The 11,185-nt window shown below is 36.5% G+C and overlaps 1 protein-coding gene across 1 annotated transcript in view; it reads right to left on the bottom strand.

The window, feature by feature from the left end:
* The window catches only part of ATRNL1 (attractin like 1), a gene marked incomplete at its 5' end in the record, with an annotated part of 455,979 nt that overhangs the window by 296,148 nt on the left and 148,646 nt on the right, over window positions 1-11,185 (bottom strand). The gene's annotated exons all lie outside the window — the stretch shown is intronic.

Raw genomic sequence — 11,185 nt, 5'->3', positions numbered from 1 at the left:
CACAGCCAGGACTTGCAGCCAGAGCTGCAGCACAGCAGCGTCTCAGCTCCTTAACTTCCATGAACTTCAGAGGCAATTGCTCCTCTTCACTGACCACCCAGGGCACCAGGGGAAATTTAAACTGAATGTGATGTACTGATGCTGCTGACGCGTACATGATAAGAGCTGGAGAAATAGCTTTCTTATTGATAAGATATATAACTATTTTCAGAGAGATAAAATATCCTACAGAAATTCAGTTCAAATCCAGTTATATAGCATTACTCTAAAAATGCCAAATACCTTAATAGAAAATGATTCATTTGCTTCAGGTTTCCTTGGCTATTTCATGGAAGTCTCCAGCAAGATTAGAGTTTTCTCTTAAATATACAGAAAGATTCACAAAACAAAGAGAAAGCTAATCACTGCCTATTAAATTTCATATAAATATTTTCCCAGAGGTAATCTGAATCATTTAATATCTTGGACTATCTTTTCATTACTTTATTCTAACAAACTTGATTTGGAAGGAGATATTTTTGATTTTATTTGTGAGTACTATTAAAAATACCTTCTAACTTGGATGTCATATCATTTAACAAGTTTCAGACTTTAAAATATTTTAATTTTTGTATTTCTGCTGGTTTCCTCAACATTTTCTAACTGGTGATTCCTAACATGCTCATTTTTATTACAAAATTAGCAGAAAATCTCCTTGACCCTTTGTTACAATACCATAAAGAAAATAATCAGCACAGGCAATAAAATGAGAAAGTAGAAAAAATATGTTCTGGACTCTGCCCTTGCGCACTCCTGATCCCATATTAGCATGAGAACTCTTTGCAGGGTCAACTATACTGAAATTCAACACTTTTTTAATATAATAATTTTAATAAATAATCTCCAAGAAAACAAATCGCCCTATGCCTCAAGTCTAACTGCAGAACACAATTTGTGGTCTTGTTCACAAAGACTCTCTGGCCCTACAGTCCATTCCACACAATTGAGAAGACAGTCTGATCCTGAAGTAACTCTCTTGCATGTACTTGGAAGGGAGAAAATCTCTCAAGTAATAACACTGGTCTGCCTGACATGGGATTTTTCTAAACATCACAAAACACTAACAAAATTCCTCAAAGAACAGTTTGTCCTGAAACAATAAAAAATATATTCATGTCTGAAAGGGCCTTTAGGTTTGGAATTCTGAAGGAGAGCTAAGAGAAAAGGACCAATTTCAAATTACGGGTTTAAAAGAATTCCCTTTTCTTGTATGTAAGATTGCCACATAAATGACACAAATTATAATAACATGATAGAGGTTATTGTAAGAGGAATATTTTTTCTCTGGAATGGTTTCAAATGCAAAGTAGATTGAACGTAGTATTTAGAATATGCTGGGGTTTTATACCTGAAGGAAAAAACAATATAAAAAATAAATTTGTATTTAGAGTCTGAGGATGAAGGCAAGACATGGTATGACATGGGAGAGCAATATCCAACTCCCATTAACAATAAGCTGTACAACTTTCCACAGAGAGAAAACAAACAAATTGCACTGTGAACTCTTGCCCAGTCACAGCACCCACCAGTGGTGCTTTGACCTTGAGATGAACAAAGCCCTTTTTTTTTTAAATCTTGAAAATCTTAATGAAAAAAAGACAGCTGTTTCCATACAGCTTCCTTTCTCCATTCAGCTGCCCTTCTAATCAGATGCAACCATCTCCTGTGGATCAATAAGTACCAGAACCCAGGGATTTCCAGCATCACATATACCTTTCTGGCATTTTTATTTCTATTTTTATCACAGAAAAAAACCTAAACATGAATAAATGAAATAAAAATATCTGTAAGCTCCATTTAATATGTCACAGGCTTCACAACTTACAAGAACATACAAAAGAATGGTTAATACAAAAATTACTAGGTTCTAAATATTCTGCAACAAGTATTCATAAGTATTCATTCAAATCCAAATAATTACTAATTCCCTAACAATTACAGAAGTGACCTTCAAATATCTTGAAAAGAAAATGGCAATGTAATTTTACAGCCGTTTCAGTTGTTTCAGCATCGTGTCTGATGCAACAATAAAATATGTGCAATAGAAAAAGAACAGTGAATTGCACCACTGCAAAGTATTTTGATGTATTATCATAAAGAGTAAATACTCTCTGTGTTGGGAGGCTCATGGAAGTACTGAAGGAGGAGGTGATTTTGGGCAGGAGGGAGCCCCGTGCCAGCCTGTGCTTGCCCTGGTGGGTGTTATCCCAGAGAAGCTCCCAGCCTGTCGGGAGCAGACACACGGCTCTGTCTGAGCACAGGACAAAAGGCGCCATCAGATGTGAGGAGGAGGGAGCTCTCCATGGACAGCACCTGTACAGCAGAAAGGCAAAATCCTTGCTGGGTCCATGCAGTGCTGCAGGCACAGAGGAACCCCAGTAACTGAAGGGGCATGAGATTTACCTGTTCTCTGTGTTCTTTTAATGCCACCTCATTAAAACAGCTGCTTTATTATGCCATTTGTTGCCAGGCCTTTCATGCAGGCCACTTTCATAATGTATATCAGGAATAACAGGAGGTGGAGTTCTTACTAGTTAGGGAAGTCTGTTTTAATTTAAATGGAAGATACTACTTAAACACTTGGTTTTCAGTGGATGGAAAAAATGAAACTAATAGGATTAAGAGTATATCTGAAATTATTCACACGAGCATGTATGCTGGGTTTTGATTAAATTTAGTTTTGTCTTTTAATCCTCTCCTATTTTATTAGCATACATATTGCTCTGCATTAGTCACTGATTATGGTTCCAATTACAAAATTTCCTATTCGCTGAATTGTTTCCTTATGAGCTTTATCCATTGTAGTAATTTTTGTACCTTTTCCAAAAGCCAGCACACATTGGACCATATGTGAAGCATAATATATGCCTCATATCTGAGAAATGGAAGCTATGCTCATTATTTTATGTGCCATAGGGCCATGATCATTTGCTTTAAGTGGTCATAATGAATGAGCAGTTCCACTCTGGCAGGACTCCAAAGACACAGCTCCCATTTACAAGGACAAATGGAGGAAGGCTCCTATTAGGTTACATACAAGTTCTATGGTTTGTTCCAATACAAAAGTATTCAATTCATCAAGCTCACTGACCTTTGCATGGCCTGCTATTAGCACTTATTTCCCAAACTCTCCCTCAATTATCCTTTCAAAACTGAACCATTTTCTTTCACTTTCTTTTTATCTCCCCAGATTTTCTGGAAGTTCAAAATAGAAGTCATTGACAAATGCATTAAAAAATAATTTTTCTCACGTTTTTCATGACCAAGTGAATGATAATTTCTCTGTTTCTCTTTAAATACAGTAAATGCATGTAAATGAGTACATGTTTACAGTAAGATCGCCAGATTTGGGTTTTTTCCTAATGAACAAAAGGCTTCTTTGTGAGACAGAGTTTACAAACAACCTTTTGTTGAATCTTAGCAAAGTGTATGGTCCTGTGCTCTGTATCTTGCAGGCTTAAGAAAGCCAAGGAACTGACAGCAGGGGAACATACATATGCCTACGTTTATTGTTCTTACTGGCATATCCCTTAAGGAAGGACATACCTTCAAGCTTCTCACCTGAGTAAAACTGTCAATATAACACCAACCTAGATCAACAGCTTTCTAGACAAGTGATTTGGTCACTTGGAAACCTTCCTATAACAGTTCATTTAACCTTTAATGCTGAAGGCAGAAGTTTCCGCAGTTCTGCCACTGCCACTAATTGGTAAATCTTTCCTTTCATATAAAAGTGAAGCAAAAACAGAGGAACAGGGGAAAACTAACCTAAGTACAGCCAGACTTTCCTTTAGCTGAGTGTGTTTTAATACCAAATTCTCAGGGAAGGCCACTCTAACAGACAATATTCTTTTAGTCAACTGGCTCCCTGCTGACACAGTTTTATCTTGTTCTGGCCCAGACCAAGGCTTGTCAACTATACAGTTATAGCATATTATATAATATAGATATTTATGACCCTTACCTCATATTTTGTCCTTGCAAATTAACAGATCGCTTCCACAGTGTCAGGGGAAGAGCTGTCACCTGTCTGATCTACAGCTGGTCATAAACAGGCCTGGGATTTTGCCCAGGTTCCCAGAGTCGTATCTGCAAGAGGTTCCCAATAAATTAAGACTAATGGTCTGCTTTAGCAGAGTACCCCTGGTCCCTGACTGTTGACTTGTCCCAGCTTTTGAATGAGTCAGAACAGTTTCCAGGACTACTACTCAACTCTGTCCTAGCCTTTACTCCTCATGCTGTTCCCTTTCTAACCAGTGGTCCTGGTGCTGCTGTCCTCCATCACTGATTCCTGCTTCTGATCCCTTTGTCCCCAGTTCCTGATCTTGCACAACAGGTTCCTGGTTTTATTCTACTTTCCTGGTTCCAGACTGGTAAGATGCTATGGGGGTTTAGAACACTGGAATACTATTTAACATAACAAAATCTGGTTATTTGGGACACCTTGCAACAGAAGTTCAAACAGTGTTTATAAGGCTGTATCTAAGACTTCTCAAGTCCCATGGTAAACCCTGTGGCATCATAAGTGGATATGAAGAATTACTCCATACTACTGTATATTACTACATCCTCAGCATTAAAAATATGTCCATGCTGTTGACTGCAGCTTTCGCAGATAATTATGAGACAGTTGATGAACATTTAGTTCAGATTCACACGCAGGTTTTTATGCTGCCTGTTGGTTACCCCTTCCTGAAAGTCATGAAAGATATCCTACTCTTACAGTACATTTCCAGCAATGAGAAAATAAGCTGAGGTATGTGCTTAACTGCAGTCAATAAGTGTAACTGGCTGTAATTCATAACATTTTGGAAGTGATGCCATAGAAACTGCAGATTTTCAGCTCAAGAGTGGTGACTCATGGGTGAAAGCAATAACCCAAGAACAGCTGGGGTTGGTAACTGGACCAGAGCAGTGAGTGACTGATACCTGAAAGCCCAATTCACACTTAGACCTGGTCAAGACTTAGGTCTTGGCTTAGACCTGCTTGGCATCCATACCTTTGTCACAGAAATGCCCAAGAACAACCACATCTTCTGACCATCCACAACAGACATGGTCAGCAGCCAGAAAAGTGAGTGACCTCACAACCAGCAGCTACAATGCAGCAGCCAGGCTCATGTTTTGGGAGTTCAAGCATGTTTAAAAGACTCAGAAACTGCATCATCCTTCCACAGAAGTGCAAAGATTTAGATGCAACAGCTGAGTTCAGATGACATATTTAATGAAAAATAGGTATTGTCAGCACTGTTAATGACTGCTTTGTGATTTTCAGAGAATAGGCTCAATTGCTAATTATTATTGCATTTTTTATCCTGCAATATAATCTTTATTTTGCTGAAGTGAAATATGTGAAACACACAAACTTTTCATCTATAAATGCAAATTTATCTCTCTTACAGATAAAGGTCTGCTTCTTGACTGCATTGACATTGTACTCTGTACTATATTGTCCCAATGCTATCCATTAATACTGCAGTATGTGAACAGACATCTCAGATCTTTGGTTCTAATGTAAAAATTGGACACTTTCAGTTCTCACACTGCCAAGATCCTTCCAGTCATGAGGAACTTCAGATATAAAGAATTATCAGCCTACCTCTTAAGATAATGATAACCTAAAAGGGTAAAAGGTACTAGGATTTATGTTTCCAGTTAGAACTTTTTAATAATGTGGGGAAATGATTTATTTGTTTTTTTCTTGTAAGTGCATATAATGATGTCTTGAGACAATGTTTTTTCTGTAGATTAATTTCTCTCCTCCTCATATAATTCATGAAAAAGGCCTAGGCCAGCAATACTTTTTTTTTTTTAATCTAGGCTGATCTCACCAAAAGAAAAAAGTAAAACATTCTAGCTTCATAAGCAAGATTTCCGTTTCCAGACTCCTCATGCTATTCAAATACTTCTTCCCTGCAAGATCAAGAATAATTACTATTATAGAGCTCTTGTATACTCTTTGAAGTAATAATATTTCAAATCACAAAATCCATTGCACTCCAGAACAAAATAAACTTTCAAACAGGTGTCACTTATCATATAATTATATAATTAAGAGAGAAAAAGGTTAAGAAATAAAATAAGAGTTTTCTAATAAGTTCTGGGTGCTATTTACTTCTTCTATACAAGAATAAAATCACCTACAGCCATCATTTGGAACTAGCTGGATAACTCCCTGTTAATCTTAATAATTAAGGCACTAAATGAATTTTATATGCAAAAGATTCGATGCTGCTTACTCTGAAAAAGAAAAATCTCATGTCCATGGCCCGACCCTTTACCTCTGGCACTCTCTCTACAAATGGCCATGGTTTTGGCCTGAATATTCACAAACCTGAATATATGCAAAAGGTGATCTTGGAAAAGCAAACTTCCTTCTTATCAGTCACTGCTCTTTCAAAGGCAGGGGAGAGATACACACACACTTCTTCTCTCACATTTGACCTACATCGGATATTTCAGACATTACTTGAGCCCTTAGAAAGTAAATGTTAGAGTATCCCTTAGCTCAAAAGAACAGGCCATGTTTACACTGAACTGAACCACAACTCCAAGAAATATTAGCATAGTTTCTCAAGTAGTTCTTTCCTTTTAGAGAGAAGAATTAGATAAGAAGCAATGGTAAAATAACCATGAAAACTTATTACTGCTTAAACTGAAATGCAGCTCCTCCCAAACTTTTACTTTGCAAAAATCAGTGAACACTTCACACAACTCGCATTTCATTCTTTTAAAAGATAAATATTGATGAAATGTGTTAGAAGTTAATTTAATATCAGCAATAGAATATTCATGGAATCATAGAATGGTTTGGGTTGGAAGGGATCCTTAAGACCGTATGAAATAAATATATGAAAGTCACTGTATGCTGGAACAGGTCACCCAGAGAGGCTGTGGAGTCTCCCTCACTGGAGATACTCCAGAACCATCTGGACACAATCTGTGCCACGTGCTCTGGGATGGCTCTGACCCATTCTGTGATTCTGTGGTCAGCTGTTCACTGCTTGTGATGTTCTGGCACTTTGCAAGAGTGTTTGTATATTGCTGTTATTTAGAAACCATTTCTCAAAAAGAGCAGGAGAAGCCCCACTTCAGAACATTAAATATTTTAAGAGGCCCCGACAGTCAGAGCAAATGCACTGTAAATGGCTTCATCAAGTAGACCACATGAAAAAAAATTTATATACACACACTAAATCCCAAGTGGTTTACTGCATTTTCATTAGTCATTACTGAATTGTAAAATTTTACTATTACTAAGTGTGTTTGTGGTAAGTATATTTAACTATTAAACAGTTTATGGCGCTTTTTTTAAAATGTGCATTATAATATGATTCATTTATTATTGTTGAATTTAATCTATGGTTTATAATATGGCTATTTTATTACTATTGAATTTAATGCATGGTCAGTCTCTGAGGGAAATTATTGCAAAGAACTACTCAGTTAAAGAACTACTCAGTTAAAACCTCAATGCAGAAAGTTCAATGCTGTGGTATTACAGAGTGCTATAGAGTTCTCATCTGTCTACATTTCATCTTCCTTGCATTCATTTTACTTTGTTTTCAAGATTCTGGGATGGGTTTTGTTTGTTTGTTTGGTTTTGTTGTGTTGGGGATTTTTAACAAAATCACTATTTATATAAGACTATCATTTTGAGGCAATTTAAGGAAAAGGCAATTTCAGAAATATGTATTTCAGGATGCCATACAGACACTATAATTTCCAGAAAATGGCACGAAGACAGGCAAGTTACTTTTTTGTCTTTCTACTTCAAATAACTTATGGTAACTTTGGTCATTTTCTTGTCATTTAAGACTACAATTTATCACAATATGGCAATTAATATTTCCAAAAATAAGGGAAATTCTGACTAAGCCAAGACAAAAATAACAATTCAGAAGCAAAGCACATCACACATTTTGGAGTGGAGATTGCAGCTCAGCAATGGCCAAATGCTGCTTATTTATAGATGTTCAAGAATACTAAATGAAAATGAAGACAGAAGTATGAATAAATCAGAGTGTCATGGCTTTCTCTAGGCTGTCAGCTATACAGTATTAGGGAATTTTAGAAAACAGTCATATTATCTGAATTATTGCTCTACTTGCAACAACTTCTACAGTGCTAATGACAAGTTATAATATAAACATGAAGCACAAATATCACAGATGTTTAAGTATAATATATACTGCAATTGGCAAGCTATCATTCTTACTTTTAGGAAGCCAAAACTCTAGCCATTACATGACATTTTCAAGTAACTTTCATTATTCCTAAGATGACTTAGGTGTTTCTGACAAGATATTCAGATACTCTGTCCAGAATATTGACTTCCCATACTTGTTTCCTATGGCATTGACAGAAATTCCCAGAGAATCATTAGAAAGTAAACATGGAGGCATGGAAGTTTCCAGAATCGTAGCTTCCTTCTTCACCTGCAGGTCTTTAATATCATATTTTTGTCCATCAGATCATTCCAATATCCATACATCTATCCAATATGTTGTTCTGATAAGTTCTTCTCCTGCCTAAAAGAACTTTCTTTACCCCACCCCTGCATAACAGTCAATCAAATTCATGTGTTATTGCCTACCATTGTTCCATTATGGGTATATCTGGTCTTTTTTTAAGTCCTTTTTAATATCTAGGATATCAACCCTATCTAACCTGCACCATATTTTATTTGACTTTATTAAAAAAAATATCAATACAAGAGATAGAGAAATATCTATTAAGAATAGAACACAGAAAAGTGTCTGGGTGGCTGGAGAAAGGATCAAGTTAGATACACACATTGCTTTTCCCTGGCCTCTTGCCTATGAAGAGCCCAAATCCCCATTAGCCCATTATATCACATGACCTCATGAATTTCCTGGAGCAGAGATGATCCTGATACTTCTTTATGAAGTGCCAAAGAAGTGTAAATAAGTGTTACTGCCTGTGTTGCAGCAAGAATACTGTATCTGTCAACACTTCCAGTCTTGGCCAGCTCTCCTCAAAAAGCTATCGGACCCTTAAGAAGAAAACTTAAAAGGAATGGCTGTAAAAGGAAAGAAAGTTGACCAGAATGACACAACAGCCTCATGGCAGGGGTCTGTGAAGTATTTCACAACAGGAGTTTTGCTCTGTCAGCCCTGATCCATTCGGACTGTGTTTCTATCGGGATTGACGGGCAGGCTGCACAGGACTGCCATGGAAAGCAGTGCTTGCTCCTGTGTGAGTACAGCACTGAACAGAATCTTTAAGTAATGACTTCCCAAAGGGCAATCCATAGAACACAGCATTTTTCAAATGCACAAAATCTTATCCTAAACAATGGCAGAAGGAGAAAAGAAAACTAATTACTTAGCTACTGTAAGAGCTCCAGTGATACAACTCACAATGAATGAGAGAAATCCTGCACTCCAGCTGGGAGTGACTGGGAAATCCAGCTCCAACACTGCTCTAAAAGCTATTTTATTGTCCCATCTCATGTACCTCAAAGACTCAATCCCACAGCAAAGAGGCCATAAGACAGCAGCTTTAGTGGGACTTCTGATCAGTAATTGATCTCCTGCATTGTGTAAGCATCAAACTTGATGCTTGAACTAGTTATTGCTAGAATTACCTGAGACACATGTATTACCCTAGGTATGATCAGTTACTTTAGAGGAAAAAATGTTCATTCTTTTCTTTATGGACTATGCCAAGGGTGACAAACCCATTGGAATATTTTTGTAATTAACATGCTTCAAAGTACAACTTGGCACCTTTCTGTATGCATTCTGAGATCAAGACATGTCTTTTTGATTTTTAAAAGACTGCACTGAAAAATATGTAGGTATTCAAAAAGTATCTGCACTACTGAAAAATGAAATGGGAATGAAGAAAAATAGGTAAACTGCCAGAATGCAGTCCTAAAAAATCCATCTGATCACCTAAAATATGCTACATCCAAAGGGCCATGCAAAAAAACCAGACACTCGTACAGTCGAAAAACCTGAGCTGATTATTTTCCACTTTTTAACTAAAGACTCTAATAAAAGTAATTTTTTCCTAGTCCCTTAGTTACATTTAGGATCAAAGACTAGTTATGCAGCCAACCACTTTCCTATCACTCTGTGTGATAACAAAGAAAAAGGTGCTTAGAAAGAAAAGACAATGGAATGCTTTACAGCTTCCCCAGGACTGATGAAGGTGGTAGATTAAGGAAAAAAAAAAATCCTGATTACAAAGTCATGAAATTTACTAAACTAGGACCTTTTTTCGATGTCAGAGAGAAATAAAGAGAATGCAGCAGGCATACAAAAATCCTGTCTAGTAATCTAAACATACAGTAGAGGTGGGATATTAGTGATGCAGAGATTGTGTGGGAACAGTTATGGCATAATCCCTTCACAAGTCTCTATTTCACCAGCCTTGAGCATTTCTATTTTCTACCCATCATTTTCTGACTGTCTTGGTTTGCTTCTTAACTCAAGCCTGCATAGGATAATAGGCTACAATTACATTAACCGCCTTTCATCTCAGTTTGAATTAAATTTGTTCTGCGTGTCAGCATGAAAATCTGTCCCCAGTCATTTTGCTTAAGTCAAAGAATAATAAACTCCCTCAGTCCAATAATTTAGCCAATGGTTTTAATATTATGAAATATATTTTAACTAAAAGATAATATCAAAATCAGTATTTAGGAGGAAAGATTCAGTTACAACATTTGTCAGTTATGTATATTCTGCATTATGAGAGTGATTTTTAAAATATCTAAAATACCATCCTATCCTTGGTTGTTTTCACATTCCTAAGGTCTTTTTTCTCACTTGTTTTCTGGTTGGGTTTCTAAGTTATGCAGAAGTAATGCTATAATTTGAAACATTACTCATAACTTAGAAATGCAAAATATTTTAATGTCAATTGAAAAATAACTCTGGTGACTGAAATGGTCCATCATGTCAGAAAAACAAAGTACGTGCTACATTTTCCATTAATAACAGAAAGAAATCAACTGAGAGCACAGTGGAGAGATGCACTCTGAGGCGAATCCTCGTTTGGGACTATCAGAGTGGAAAAAAATCCAAATAATTCACTCTGACCATTCTAAGTTTCGCTTCTGGATTTTTTTTTTTTTTTTAGAAAAAATTAACTGAAAAAACACCTTATTTTCAAA

Source organism: Corvus brachyrhynchos, unplaced genomic scaffold (genome assembly GCF_000691975.1).
Source record: "Corvus brachyrhynchos isolate BGI_N302 unplaced genomic scaffold, ASM69197v1 scaffold783, whole genome shotgun sequence".
Lineage (NCBI taxonomy): Eukaryota > Metazoa > Chordata > Aves > Passeriformes > Corvidae > Corvus > Corvus brachyrhynchos.
The sequence above is the reverse complement of the archived record's forward strand: the minus strand, read 5'-3'. Positions and strand labels throughout refer to the sequence as shown.